Below are 15,788 nucleotides of genomic sequence, written 5' to 3'. Positions count from 1 at the left end.
CGAAACCAATCTCTCTTGTGAAACCGTAGTAGTGTGAGTGGTGGGCATAAGCCTAGATTTTAAAATTTTCACCCATACCTTAGCAATTGGTTTCAAATCTATCCTATTAATCACATGCCCTTCCTCATTAGCCCATGATGCCCCTTCGATGGTAAGAGTTGTGAAAATTGTGGTCCACTTTTTTGGGGTTAACTTATCACACAATTTAGCATACTCACAAGTGATTTCAGCAGGTAAATTATAAAAAGCGTTTATAACTCTGAAATCTAATAGAACAAGTGTGTTTCTTACCCAGATGTTGTGTTGATCAGGGCTTACCAAATTGGCGTAAAATTCTTTCACTACTTGAAGCACAGGATCACGAGGGTGTTTGCAGAACTCTAACCATCCTCGCTTTGCTGCAGCATTATGAATTGTTTGTACAACTCCAGTGAGTTGTTCTGGGAATTGGAACCCTTTCTCTTCCAGAATCTTACGCGGCTCTACGAATTCTTCATATTTTTCTTCGGCGTGGTAACTCTAGAAGCGTGATAGATCTTTGAGGCGGCTGGCTATTTTCCTGTATCTCGGCATTGCTGTAGCAGTAACAAATTGAAGCTACTGTTCCTGAGAGTAAAAAAAGAAGAAGAGGTTAAGAATTAGGAGAGTTGGACTTGCGAAAGAGATAGGGAATAGTGGCGTAGAGCACTAAGTACAGTGACTCCTTTTTATAATGGACTTTAATTGGAAGATAAATATGGGAACTAAAGATAATTGAGGGAATAAAATATATGAATTAAAAGTGCATATCCCCAAAATTAGCGGCCATTGAAATTAAAGCTTTAATTTCGGAGATTTGTTTCCGCAATTGCTATCCATATCCATGCGTCCATCTGTCACGATTTTATCTTCAACAGTAAGTGAAAGGCTCCAACTTTTAATTTACTGTAACGGTAAATTTAGTTGCTACATCACCCATTCACTTAGTGTAACAATGGATACATACTCCACACTAAAGCTTCTGACACGTGGCTCACCTCTACATTCTGCATCATACATTCTCACTTGTTAATATGGAATTCAATTGTCACACTTACTTCAAACTAAAATTACTTTGAAAATTATAAAAAAATAAATAGATCAAATTAAAACGAAAATAAAGAATGCAATAATGTAAAAAGATAAAAATAAATAGTTAATATGGAAAAATAGGATAACATAAAAAGGTAAAGAGGAAGAGTTGTCTACAAAACCAAAGGATATCAAAAGTGGTTTGAAGTGGCTATCTCCTCAATGGGCTGCCTCCCATGAAGCGCTTGATTTAAGGTCCATCAGCCTAACTTTCTTTCCTTGCTCAATAGTTCGGTTCTTTAAGGAGTAACACCTCCTTGGAACATGCTGCTGCTGGATGTATGTAGTGCTTAACCCTGTGTCCATTAACTTTGAATTCTTCACATGTTTGTTCATCTAAAAGATCAACAGCTCCATGAGAATAAACTTTGAGCAGCTTAAACGGGCCAGACCACCGTGATTTGAGCTTTCCCGAAAATAATCTTAGTCTTGTATTGTGGAGCAACACTAATTGACCAGGATTGAATTTCTTATGCTGAAGATGCTTGTCGTGCCATTGTTTTGTCCTCTCTTATAGATTCTTGCATTTTCATATGTAGATAGCCGTAATTCATCAAGCTCACAAAGTTGAAGTTTTCTTTGCTCTGTTGCAGCATGCGTATCCAAATTTAATTTCTTCAGTGCCCAATGTGCTTTATGCTCTAGCTCTAATGGCAAATGACAAGCTTTGCTATAAACAATTTGGTAAGGGGACATGCAAAGTGGGGTTTTGTATGATGTTCTGTAGGCCCATAGAGAATCATGTAAGTGTAAAGACCAATCTTTCCTTGTTGGGTTCACCACTTTTTCTAAGATCTTTTTAATTTCTCTGTTGGACACTTCAGCTTGACCATTAGATTGAGGGTGATATGCTATAGCTACCTTGTGTCTGACTTTATATTTTATTATTGCTGCAGCAAAGACTTTGTTGTAAAAGTGTGCACCCTCGTCACTAATAATTGCTCTAGGAGTGCCAAATCTGGAAAAAATGTTTTCTGAAGAAAAACCACCACTGTTTTAGCATCATTGGTAGGTAATGCTGCAGCTTTTACCCTCTTGGAGACATAATCCACAGCAACAAGGATATATAAGTTCCCAAAGGATGGGGGAAAAGGTCCCATAAAATCTATTCCCCAGACATCAAAAACTTCCACTTCCAGGATGTTAGTCAATGGCATTTCAAGTTTGCTAGTTATGTTCCCTCTCCTTTGACACCTGTCACAACATTTAACAAACGCATAAGCATCTTTAAAAATAGTTGGCCAGTAATAACCTGATTGTAATACTTTAGCAGTTGTTCTGTGACCACCAAAATGTCCTCCATATGCTGCAGCATGACATGACTCAAGTATATGGGGAATCTCTCCTTCTGTAACACATCTTCGTATTATTTGGTCTGGGCACAACTTATATAGATGTGGGTCATCTCATTGGTAGCTTCTAACATTATGAAGAAATTTCTTCTTCTCTTGAAACTTCAGCTCGGATGGTAACAGTCCACTTACTAAATAGTTACCAAATCTGCATACCATGGAGACTCTGACTGCTGCAGTATCTGTGCGTGCTGTACCACTAACAGTTGTTCATCAGGAAAAGTTTCAATGATGTCTTTCCTTGTCAAGGTGCTTGTGTCTGCTTCCAACCTCGACAGGTGATCTACTACTTGATTCTCAGTCCCCTTTCTATCTTTAATTTCCAGATCAAATTCTTGTAGTAAGAAGATCCATCTGATTAATCTTGGCTTGGCATCTTTCTTTGAAATTAAGTATTTAATGGTTGCATGGTCTGTATATACAGTCACTCTAGTACCTACCAAGTAGGCTCGAAATTTGTCAAAAGAAAATACTACTACTAGCAATTCTTTCTCTGTAGTGGTGTAATTGATTTGAGTTTGAGTAAGAATTTTTCTTGCATAGTATATGGAGTGAAAAACCTTATCCCTTCTCTGCCCTAGTACTGCTCCCACAGAATGGTCACTAGCATTACACATCAATTCAAATGGTAAAGTCCAGTCTAGAGATATGATAATTGGAGGAGTGATTAGAGCTTTCTTTAATTCTCCAAATGCTTGAAGACACTCTTTGTCAAAGTGAAAGGTTTGTCATGCTCCAGCAATGAACGCAGAGGCTTGGCTACTTTGGAAAAATCCTTGATGAATCTTCTGTAGAATCCAGCATGGCCTAAAATCTCCTAATACCCTTTACTGAAGTTGGAGGTGGCAGTTTATCTATTACCTCTATCTTGGCCTTGTCTACCTCAATACCATCCTTGGATATCTTGTGACCCAGCACTATTCCTTCTTGCACTATGAAATGGCACTTCTCCCAATTGAGTACTAAGTTGGTCATCTCACATCTTTTAAGAACTTCTTCCAAGTTGTGTAAATAATTACTGTATATTTCTCCAAAAACTGAGAAATCATCTATGAAAACTTCCAAAGTCTGCTCTACTATTTCAGAAAATATAGACATCATGCATCTTTGAAAAGTTGCTAGAGCATTGCATAGCCCAAATGGCATTCTTCTGAAGGCAAATGTTCCATAAGGACAAGTAAATGTAGTCTTCTCTTGATCCTCTGGAGCTATAGCAATCTGGTTGTAGCCTGAATATCCATATAAGAAACAGTAGTATTGTTTTCCACCAAGTCTGTCCAGCATCTGATCTATGAATGGAAGTGGGAAATGGTCTTTCCTTGTGGCTTTATTGAGCTTACTGTAATCCATACACATTCTCCATCCAGTCACTGTCTTTGTAAGAATAAGTTCATTCTTCTCATTAGTCATTATTGTTATCCCTCATTTCTGTGGAACACATTGAACTGGGCTTACCCATGAACTGTCTGATATCAGGTATATGATTCCAGCATCTAACCATTTGATAATTTCCTTCTTCACCACTTCTTTCATGATAGGGTTTAAGCTTCTCTGGTGCTCAACTGAATTGCTGGAGCAATCTTCTAGCAGGATTTTATGCATGCAAATTGATAGGCTTATCCCCTTTATATCTGTCATAGTCCATCCAATTGCTCTTCTATATTTTCCAAGCAAATCTACTAAACTTTGTTCTTGACCTGCATCCAAAGTAGAAGAGATGATTACAGGGAGTGTGCTATTTTGACCAAGATAAGTATATTTTAAATATGAAGGTAACAATTTTAATTCAAGACTGGGGGTGATTCAATAGATGGTAAATTTATTTTTACTTTCCTGTCTGAAAGATTCAGATGCTCAATGAACCTGGTGTGCCTCTCAGATTGCTTTTCTTCCATCGAATCTGTCTGAATTGCTGCAACATCTTCCTCTTCTACATCATCAAAGGTATTGATTCTGTCAAATGTTTTACTGCAACATCTATCCATTCTGTCTGCTACAACAAAATCCACTACACTTAGGAAATTACAGTTTTCTACTTCATCATGGTTTCTCATAGCCTCTAGTACATTAAATGTGACTTGCTGATCATTCACTCTCATGGTGAGCTCTCTTTTCTGAACATCTATCCGAGTCTTTCTAGTTGCTAGAAAAGGTCTTCCAAGTATAATGGGTACTTTTTTATCAACTTCAAAATCTAGTACAATAAAATCCACTGGAAAGATGAATTTATCAACCTTCACCAGTACATCCTCTATTTTTCCTTCAGGGTATGCATGAGATCTGTCAGCCAATTGCAGAGTGACTATCGTTGGTCTGCATTCCCCTACTCCAAGCTGCTTAAATAGTGATAATGGCATTAAATTAATACTAGCCCCAAGTCACAAAGTGCTCTGCCAGCATACCTGGTTCCTATAGAGCATGGTATTGTAAAACTCCCTGGATCTTTCAATTTTGTGGGAATTTTACTTTAGAGCATATGACTGCTTTCCTGTGTTAAAGCAACAATTTCAAACTCTCCTAGCCTTCTTTTTCGTGCCGAGATATCTTTTAGAAATTTCACATAATTTGGCATTTGCTCCAAGGCTTCCACAAAAGGTATATTTATGTGCAGTTGCTTCAGCACTTCTAGGAATTTGTTGAACTGCTTGTCTTGTTTTTGTTTCTGGAACCTTTGTGGGAAATGTGGTGGATGTCTAAACTGCTGGTTAGATTCAGGATGTACCAAACTTTGTTTGTTTAGGTTAGTGCAGGCTGTGACTACTGGCGTTGCAACTTCTTTGTCAGCATGTTCTGGTTGAATTTCTTCAGCAGTTGCTGTAGCTTGGCCCATGTAATCAGTGTCTTGATGAGGAGTTTGCTGTAACATACTTCTCTTTTGAGTTGGTTTTTGTGCTGAATTGCATTCTATCCCATTTTTTGTCACCTCAACTGGCGTATCAACATTCTTTCCAGATCTCAAACTAATTACTTTGCAGTGTTCTTTGCTCTCTCTCCTAAGATCTTCTATATTGCTAGGAAGGCTTCCCTGAGTTATGCTATTCATTGCTGTGGCTAGTTGTTCCATTTGATTCTCCAGGTTTCTCAAGGATACAACTTGACTCTGCACAATTGCTTCACTCTTTGCAATATACTCCTTAATTAGTGTTTCCAATGAAGTGATTGGATCCTGACTGATTTGCTTTTGCCCTTGACTCTGCTGATGAAACCCAGGTGGCTGTGTGTTTTTATTATGTCCATTGAATGCTGGAACATTTTGATTTTGGTTGCTCCATGAAAAATTTGGGTGTTGCTTCCAGCCAGGGTTGTAAGTATTTGAATATGGGTTGTTCTGAGGTTGTCAATTGAAATTACCCACATAGTTTACTGAAGCTGGATTCCCTGGACAGTTATCGAAGTCATGTTCCTCACCACAGTATACACAAGAAAGTGCAGTAACTTGCTTTACTGTTGCTGGAGCAGATGTCATGGCTTTTACCATATTAGTCAATGAAGTAACTTGTGCTGATAAGGTTGTAATTGTATCAATGTTATGTACCCTTGTTGATCCGCTTGCTGCTGGTTACCTGGCTGAAGGCCACTGGTAATTATTATTGGCAATTCTTTCTAGAATCTCATAAGCTTCAGTATAAGATTTAGATAACAAAGCTCCATTTGCTGAAGCATCCACCATTAACCTTGTACTTGGATTCAACCAATTGTAGAAAGTTTCCAATTGAATGCAACAAGGAATTCCATGATGAGGACACCTTCTGAGCAATTCCTTGAACCTTTCCCAAGCCTCGTACAAACTCTCATCTTCCAGTTGATGGAAGGAAGTAATCTCATTCCGCAACTTTGCATTTTTTGTTGGTGGAAAATATTTCATTAGGAATTTATTAGCCAATTCATTCCATGTAGTGATGGAATCAGATGGTAATGAATTTAACCATGCTCTTGCTCGATCTCTTAAGAAATAAGGAAAGAGCCTCAACCTTAAGGCATCTTATGTTGCTCCAGCAATCTTGAAAGCATCACTTACTTCCAAGAACAATTTTAGATGAAGATGAGGATCTTCATTTGGCAATCCGTTGAATTACCCAACTGTTTGTAACATTTGAAACATTATTGGTTTTAATTCAAAATTTACAGCGTCTACTTTAGGTCTGATGATGCCAGGATGTACAACTTGAGGAGTTAGCACAACATAATCCCTTATGGCTCTGTCTCTGTCATCAGCCATGTAAATAATATTGTTATTGCCTGGCTGTCTCCCGTTAACATGTTCATTCTGTTCTTCTTGAATGTTGACTGGTTGTAAGGGTCCGTGAGGGTCCGTGAGGGTTTAAATTTCCCTCATCCTGTAAATTATTCATGTTGGAAACAATCTTTGAATGTCTTTATTCTCTTCGCAATCTCCTGACAGCCCTTTCAATCTCAGGATCGAATTGGAATAACACAGATCTGTCCTTACGCATGCATGTACTGATCTGCCAATCAATAGAAAGAATTAAGTCAAATTTGGCGCTATCACGATTTACTTCACACTTAAAAAATAAACAATCAATCCCCAGCAACGGCGCCAAAAACTTGCTGGTAAATTTTATAAGCAATATCTCTCAATGCCAATGTGCAAGTATACACAACAAGTAATAAAGTGATAAGTACTCAAGAACGTCTCCACGTGGATTGATGTTACTTAAAATGCTATAGCACTCGCAATAACGCAACTCAACTTGCAACCAAAACAACAATTGTCAATTAATTTCTATCGTAATCAATAATTGAAATAAGAACTCATAAGACAATACTGAAATGAAATAACCTAAATTGAATGTGTTTAAGATTCAGTTGAGAATATAGTAGTTGAATGAACAAACTCTCCTAATGGGGTGACTGTTGTTTACCGAATTAGCACCAGTTGTTACAATAAGTGCTGCAGCAATGGGTAGAATTAATCTGCATCCGCAGCTATCGCATGTTGGAAATCTCATACCTTTAAATCTACTAACAATGACCAGTTGCTCATATATTTATGGTACTGCATAATACCCTTTAATCTCTTTACCCTACAAGGTGAACACCTATGTCTAGAGTGTCACAAATCTTAACTTCAAGTATTGCCCTTATGGGATTAAAGATAACCTAATCCAAGAAACTTAACTTAAGATCAAGTAATACTCTAATAATGTTCACTAAGACATGCCCTTTTGCTGCTCTATCTTAACTGCAACTATTAAATGGGTGGTCAACCGAAATAACAGTTATAATAATAAAACTACTAGAGCATAATGCTACAGCAATACTATAACAACATATAAGAACAGTTAAGAACCCATTGGATTATTTGTCACTCAACTACAAGTAACTTTAGTTCATAATTTGAATGAGAAAAGTAAACATAAACATATTGGTCTCGGAATACATTAAATCAATTAAAGGAAGAAGATAAATATATGTTGAGCACAATGAAAATCAAAGTCAAGTAATTCTGCCCGATTGTCCAAAGTTGCCGAAGCAGCCCTTCTTCAATTCTGATCTTCTTCTCTTTCGTTCCTTCTAATTGTTCTAATGATAATTCCTTACCGCCTTTCTATATGGTGCACGCCTAATTTTTATATTGCAAACTAAGTTAAACCAAAGCCCGTGAGCGTGTATGTGTTTAAATTAGGAAACATACAGATCGCGATTTTATGGCTGACTCGCGCCTAAGTTTTCTCCCGCATTGCTCCCAGATTGCTACAACACTAGTTGCTCTAACAGCGATCAGAATACTGATTTATTCCTGATTGTGCTTTACTTCTTTTGTGGTCATCTTCCTTCCTCCTCTTGTTCTTCTAATGCCTCAACATCCTCTCATGAATTTAAAACCTGTTTTTAGCACAAATTACTATGATTCAAGCAAAACTTATTAAGACTCAACTAAAATGAATGTTTATGCAAAATGTAATCAAAATGTAATGAAAACACCTTATTTGTTCTCTAAGTGACCTTAATTCAAGTTTAGAATTAATGTAATAACTCTCATTTTCTAGAGCTATCACACTCCAGTAATTGGTTGCCTAGGTCAATGGCTTTTAAACCAATTGTGAGATCAACACAGCCAGCTGACACTAGAGTTTCTGAGCTGATTGGTCCTAACCACAGGTGGAATGAAGCTTTAATTCAACAGAACTTTGCTGCAGATGATGATAAAGCTATTATGATAATTCCTTTACCTAGTGGGCCTAAAGAAGATGAGATGTTACGGCACTATGATAAGAAGGGGAATTATTCCGTGAAAAGTGGTTACCAATTAGCTCTTAAGATCAAATTTCCTGACAAGCCCTGCTGTTCAAACATGACCCCCAAGGTTGGCAAACAATATGGAAGTTGGGGATTCTTGAAAATGTGAAAATTTTCTTATGGAGAGCTGCAAAAAACTTACTGCCAGCTATGGAAAATTTATGGAAAAGGAAGGTGGTGTAGGAGCATATCTGTCAAATATGTAAGAGAGAGCTGGAAAATATTCCCCATACTCTGCTAGACTGTAAACTTGCCAAGAAAATGTGAAGGCACACCCATGTTGCTGCAGAAGTTCAAAATGAAGCCAGACAGGATTTGTTGAGCATGCTGCAAAGCTTGAAAAAAAAAACTAACAATAAGGGAGATTGACTTATTTATTTAAGGAAAAAGCCAAATCCTGTCATATCAATAGCTAAGGTTACTGCAATCATGGAAGCTTATCAGAGAGTCAGAGCTTGAGCAGCAGCAATGTAAACAAAGAGAGCCGAGAGAAACACATCAATGGGAACCTCCCCGTGAAGGGTGGCATAAAATCAATGTAGATGCGGCTATTGACAGAAATCAGCAAATTACAAGTCTTGGGGTTGTTATTAAAGACTCATATAAGAAGACTGTAGCAGCAACTGTCAGGTGCATAAAATTCTATGGGGACACCTCTTTTGCAGAAACTGAGGCAGCCAAATGAGGATTATACGTAGCTCACACTGCTAGACTTTCATTAGTAATTATTGAATTCGATTACTTAGAGGTGGTTGAGCTAATTAATAATAGGAAAAGCAGTAAGATTGAAATATGCTGGCCTATTTCTTATATAATTAGCAGCAGCACGTATAATCTTTCCAGATGTTGGCTGGAAAACTTTCCAGATGTTGTTATGACTTAATTTCAGTTGAATGGTAGAAAGTTTCTTCTTTCTTTCAAAAAAAAAAAGAAATGGGACTCAATCAAGGGCATATAGTTATCCAAGTGGAACCAAATTTCGTCTTAGATCTACATAAACCTACCCTCCCATAAACCATAAAAGTTTAATCTAGCTAAATGGACTAACCGTGATATCAAATGAATCAGTCCTTATAATTCACCATACTATGACTTATAAAGTCCAGACCCATATGTTTTTTCATTAGCCATACAAGACTTCCCATAACAAGACTTACTACTGGAGAAGGAAAAATCATTCAACTTAAAACTTTCAAACAAAACCAACTAGACTTTCCGCCAAAATTGATAAATGAGTATGAACAGAATAATAGACCCTTGCAGATCCATGAGTTCCCAAGAGTAGATAGACTATTGTCAATTGAATATTTGTTTACTATTAGGTTTGAAATGTTTTGGTTTGTGGGCCATGTTGCATTTACTAGTTCTCAATATTGATATATACATCATTATTGTACAGGAAACTGACTGGTTTGCTCGATCTGGTGAAACTTTATAGAAGTCTAAGGTTTGATGATAATATTGGACTCCCCTAGTGAGATTCTATCCTAGTTAATTTGAAATGGTGCTGATATCACCGCTGCAACACTTTGCTGACATGATTTTATTTTCTACTGATCTTTCCATGCCAAATGTTTTCATGATTTTTTTGGAGTATTTTGTTCTTCAGGTAATGCCTTGAGGTAGGGTATGTGATGAGTTGTGTGAAGTGGGATGTGATTGGTTCACATAATTATGCCCTTGCTTTGTGTGATGAAATCATGGTATTAAGGTTGGTAGGATGGGAAAATTCTGGTGGTTCCGGAATTTTCTACATTTCCTCATATCTTTTGGATTTTTAAAACTTTTTCCATTCATTGTATTAGCTTGATTTTGATGGTTTTGATTTAATTATGTATGGAAGGTTGTTACGTTGTTAGATGTTGTGCATTAATTAATTTGTAGTCGTTGAAAAACACTCTTTAAAAGTTTGGTGCTTCTAAAAATTCAGAATTGAAATATGCAGAAGGCTAGACTATATTTCCCTTTTCGGGGCTTTGGTATTGCACTTGGTTTTATATTTCTCTTTATTATGTACTCTATTGTGCAATATTTTATTTATACTTAATCTTTCCTAATCCAACAACTCTTATGAAGATCTACTCAATTGTCATTGCTATATAAGCACTTAGGTTCTACTACTATAGCATCATTTTATTTTCTTCGCTATTTCTCTTTTACAGCTTGTGGGGCTTACTGCTTCATTATGTCAATTGTCTAATGTATTTTTTTTCCTCATAAGTTGTTTATCCTCATTTTCCTTTTGGTATCAAAGCTGATTAAATCAATTAGACACTGATGAACTTTATTATGAATTTGATTAATTGTAAGTGGCCAATACGTTAATCTATACTTTTTTGGTACTCATCTCAATGTCATCTGTGTTTGAGGTGATGTTAGTGGCTTTTGGAAATGTACTATCAGTGTCTTTTCTTTTTTTTATTGGATTAATTATTTTTCTAGTGATGATGGGTTGGTGATTGGATATTGTAAAGAATTTATGAGATATTGTTTTGGAGTTAATTCACCATGTATTTTGATGATGCTATTTGTTGGATTTGATTCCCCATGCATTTTGATGATGCTATTTGTTGGGAGTTTTTAGTGATTAAATTTTTTAGTGTTTGATGATATTTGGTATTTGATAGTGTTTTATGAATTTCAATGTAATTTTTATTTCAGTAAATTCAAGTTTTATAATGTGGTTTTTATTATTTCTATTTCAAAATTTTGACATTTAAATAATAAGTAATATTATCATAATTTTAAAATTAGAAAATAATAATTTTATTTTTAAACCTTAAACCTCATGACGTAGAAAGCAAATCATTAATATATGACAGGTTTTGAAGAAACCCATCAAATTCATAACAATTTAGATTACTTGCTAAAAGTTCTAATGAATTTCCGAAAGCCTTGTGAAACAACGTCGCTTGTTCGTGACACGTGTGATAGATGTGCACTATCATGGGAATATATGATAGATAAAATACTGTCATAAAGTTTTCAAATGGGCTACAATAACATATAGAAACTTTGTTATAAGGGATGTCGAATGACAGATATTCTCTATCATGATAGCCCATTTTTCTAGTAGATATGTATCAACTTTATTAGTAATGTTAATTAACCAACTAAGTTTGTTTGTTATGTTTGATCATTTAATTTTTTTGTCGCAATTAATTAAATAAATTATTTGTGGAATGATTATTTTTCTTTGTAAATTTGTTTTACCACTCCATAACATTAAAAATGATCATTAGAGCATTTACTGACTTTGAGCAAATAAGTAATTAAGAAAGAAAGCATGACATTTATCTTGAGTTAACTTATGTAACGTTTGTTTTTTATCTGAAATATGAATGAGTCTGAATGTTACTTAAGTTTAAATTTGTGTGAATATATATGTTAAAATAAAAGTAAACTCATAATATCTTATATCTAATATTTTTACAGTTATGAACTCGAAAGTGATATACATACTTGAAGTTTAAATATGTATATATTTACGGTGTTATATAGTAAAATATATTTTATGTATTATAAATATTTATAAGGTAAGCATTTGATATATAATTTACAAAAATAATTTTGGTAAATTAATTTTTTATAATTTAACATAATATTTTATAAAAAAAAGTGTTATCTAATAATAAAAGAATTTTCTTAAAATTCAAATTGAATGTTTGTTAAGTATTTAAGACCAAGTAAAACATGAGATTAAGGGAAATTCTAATATGATTGAATAGTTAGTAGGAAATAAATACATTCAATGTAGCGTCTGTGAGAAAAAAAATGATTTCTGCTAAGACATTTTATCATTCACACAAAAGAAAAAATTATATTTTTTGCATTTAGATAAAATATGTCTTATAATAAGACTTTGATATAAAATAAACAAATCAAAATATCAAAATATCTTAAATTAAGCTAAATTAAGATTTTAGAAGTAAAAGGGGAAATTTACATAAATAACCACAAAAGTTTTTCATTTTTTAATTTTAACCCCACAAACTTATTTCTATCAACATTAGTCAAAAGTAAAATTTTCAGACCAAAATGCCCCAAGACCATCTTTTTCACATAATCTCTGCTAGAGCCAAAAACACCCATCGTCGGCGACGGCTCCACCCATCGTCAGTGGTAGCTCTACGCATCATCGGTGTCCGATCTACTTTCAACGGCGAAGAAAATCCATTATTTAACTCCAACAAAACTTAGGTTAGTCATTTTGTTTATATTTCATTAATTAAAAATGTAATTTGAGAATAATAGTTGTGGTGGTGGTGCTTGTAGTGGTGGTTGTTTTCAGAGTGTGTTGTTTTGTGATGGGTGCTATTTGTTGCTGCCCAGCGATAGGCGCTCGCGAGCGCGCCTGTCACCCGTCGCGTGAGCGACAGGCGCGCGCTTGTCCCATGCTGCGTACGCGACAGGCAGCCTGTCGCACCAAATTACAATTTAATTTTTTTAAAACGTGAAGTTAATTTCCCTATTATTTTGTTGTAAATGCAATCCAATAATGTTAAAAATATTACAAATACATGGCAAAATCAGAAGTATCAAGAAACGAACTAAGTAGGATGAAGTTAGCTTATGCCGATCACTTCATAGGGTGAATTTCGAGTATGTATAACTTTTTTACAATCGTAAAAGCCATCGAGTGAAAATTAACAAAATGACAGTTTCGTCTGTTCAAGGACGACATATTTGGGCAATTCTTAGAGTGCCGAAATTTTCCGTTCAGTGGTGTAATTTTGCACAATGTTTTGCTTAGGCAAGTGGCCCATTGAGAATATAGAGGGGAGGATTAGTTATGGTTTCAAATTGGTGAGCCTTTGATACGCTTATCAATTAGAGAATGGTGCCTGGGTACTAGACTTTCCTATGGTGTAGATACCGCACTAACAAATAACAAAACGGTGCATAGGCTACTGAATATGTATTTTGATAGTTTGTTTCACAACATCAATCTTTTGCAATTCGATGCATTATTTGAAGAGTTGGACTTTGAGGCTATGGACGACATTGACGCATTAAAGGTTGCACTCTTTAATTTTGCGGGCAGAGTTCTAAATGGAAGAAAAGGCCACTGTCAAATCAATTTCTCATGGCTTAACAAAGTAGATGATATAGCTCACTTCTGAAATCATCTATGGGGTCATTTGTCATGGGAAACGATATATGAGAGTCTTGACAATGCACTGAATGAGAAAGACGAGAAAATTGAGACGCTCGGTTGGAAAAGCCAAACCATAAAATTGAAAAGTACAATGTTTACGGCTTTATGTCCAGGGTTCAGGTACTTTGTTTTTTTGTTTATTAATAAGTTTTGTACCATTAAATATTTAATAGTAGTTTTAATACCTTTCTCACTTTGGTTTGTTGCAGGCTTGAATTTACGAAGCGATCGGAGGTCTGTCGTCAGCATGGATCGTGAAAACGAAGAAGAAGATTCCCCGTATCGTGCAATAGAAGTCCATGGCTTCTTCTAAAATAAACTTTGTTGAGGTTTATACGTTCTTGAATGACGAATCTCGTCTTATAAGTAATATGTATTGGTATACATACAGTACTATTTTTGACATTACTAAATTTGAGTTCTGTACACTTACTGAAAATTTTGGATTGAATTCATGGCAGGGAGACATTTTACAAACCCTTGAGCCGGATGCAAAGGAGAGTCGCGAAAAATATTGGCTGATTGTGAAGGATTACATGCCACGTATTCCAGGCTGGGTTCATAGGGTCGGTATCCTATAAGTACTATTATTTATTTAATCGAAATTTTTTACTTTTCATTTACTTATTTTAAATGTTACTTTCTACAGCACCAACCTTCAATCAACACGTCGCCGCCTGTTACAAGGCAATGAGAGTAGAATGATGACATACCGAGCCCAACATCAAAGCAGTGTCACGACACATCTGAGGATGAGGTGCCTGTAGATGAGCATCAAGAGCAAACAGAAAAGTCAGATGACGCACATGATTCCGAGGTTATAAATAATTTCTTTTCCTCATATATAAATCTTTATAACAATATGTTATTATAAAGAATTTTTTTTTGTAATAGTCAATGACAAAGCAATTTAATGATTATATGAGACGACGGATGGACAAGATTGATCATAACATTTATGAACTTAAGTCATAATTTAAAGAATTTAAAGAAACCATGGTGGGATTTATCGATTCATTGTCTAAACGTCCAAACAAGGATTCTCCAACTAGACGCTCGTATGCGGTGCTCAAATTTAAATTTAACAATTCTATTCGTTTAGTTTTTAATTTGATAGTTGTTTAATATATTCATCTTGCTAAATGGACATGCCCCAAATTACTATGGAGTGTATACTGATGTGGGCAATCAAAATTTTTCTACTCCCACGTCATTGTATAGTTTCTACGGGGATGTTAGTGGGGAGAGTGTGCAGGTCTTCACTGAGGTGCCTCCGGGCATTAGTAAGTTCGGTCGAGCATACAGACCATTGTATGTTTTTTATAGTCTTTACATGATTCCTCCGTTCAGGCGAGGAAAGAACATTCAGCCTCTACCTCCACCCCAAATCATGGACCATACGATTGACATGAGTACAAGTGTGGATATAAATCTACTTAAAGGATTCGATGATCCAAGTCTATATGATGAGTTTGACCGATGGTTCACTAGTGATATGACAGTGGATCGGAGAGTCCAACACCCGCAGTCGTTCTTTCAAGTAATTTTGGGCCATGCTTCAATGGGATGGCTAGGTGATCAGGTAATTTTTTTTTTAATTTCTTTGAGTATTGTGGATTTGTGTATTATTTTTTCCTTGTAAATCGATATGTTTCTGTTCCTCTACAGTATGTTCACGAGTATTTTCACTTGATTAGCGAAAAGTAAAGATAATATCTGAATGCCTTAGTTTAGTGTGTCACATATACAGACATATTTTTTTGGGTAACATGCATACATAACTTATAATTACCCTTTTTTTTAATTTATCATCTCCTAACGCCTTGAAGTTTTGTTAACTTATGCATTTTTTGGATATCTATGTACTAGGTGTTCTTGAATCAATTATGGAACAACGGGGATTGTAC

The 15,788-nt window shown here is 35.5% G+C and overlaps 1 non-coding gene across 1 annotated transcript; it reads left to right on the top strand.

Moving 5' to 3' along the window:
- Positions 1 to 6,190: 6,190 nt before the first annotated feature.
- Positions 6,191 to 6,296, top strand: LOC112499147 (small nucleolar RNA R71). Its single transcript, XR_003066670.1, has one exon. It is a non-coding gene; the product is annotated as a small nucleolar RNA R71 (small nucleolar RNA).
- Positions 6,297 to 15,788: the final 9,492 nt, after the last annotated feature.

Source organism: Citrus sinensis, chromosome 1 (assembly GCF_022201045.2).
Source record: "Citrus sinensis cultivar Valencia sweet orange chromosome 1, DVS_A1.0, whole genome shotgun sequence".
NCBI lineage: Eukaryota > Viridiplantae > Streptophyta > Magnoliopsida > Sapindales > Rutaceae > Citrus > Citrus sinensis.
Note: the sequence above shows the minus strand (reverse complement) of the source record. Positions and strands in the feature narration are given on the sequence as shown.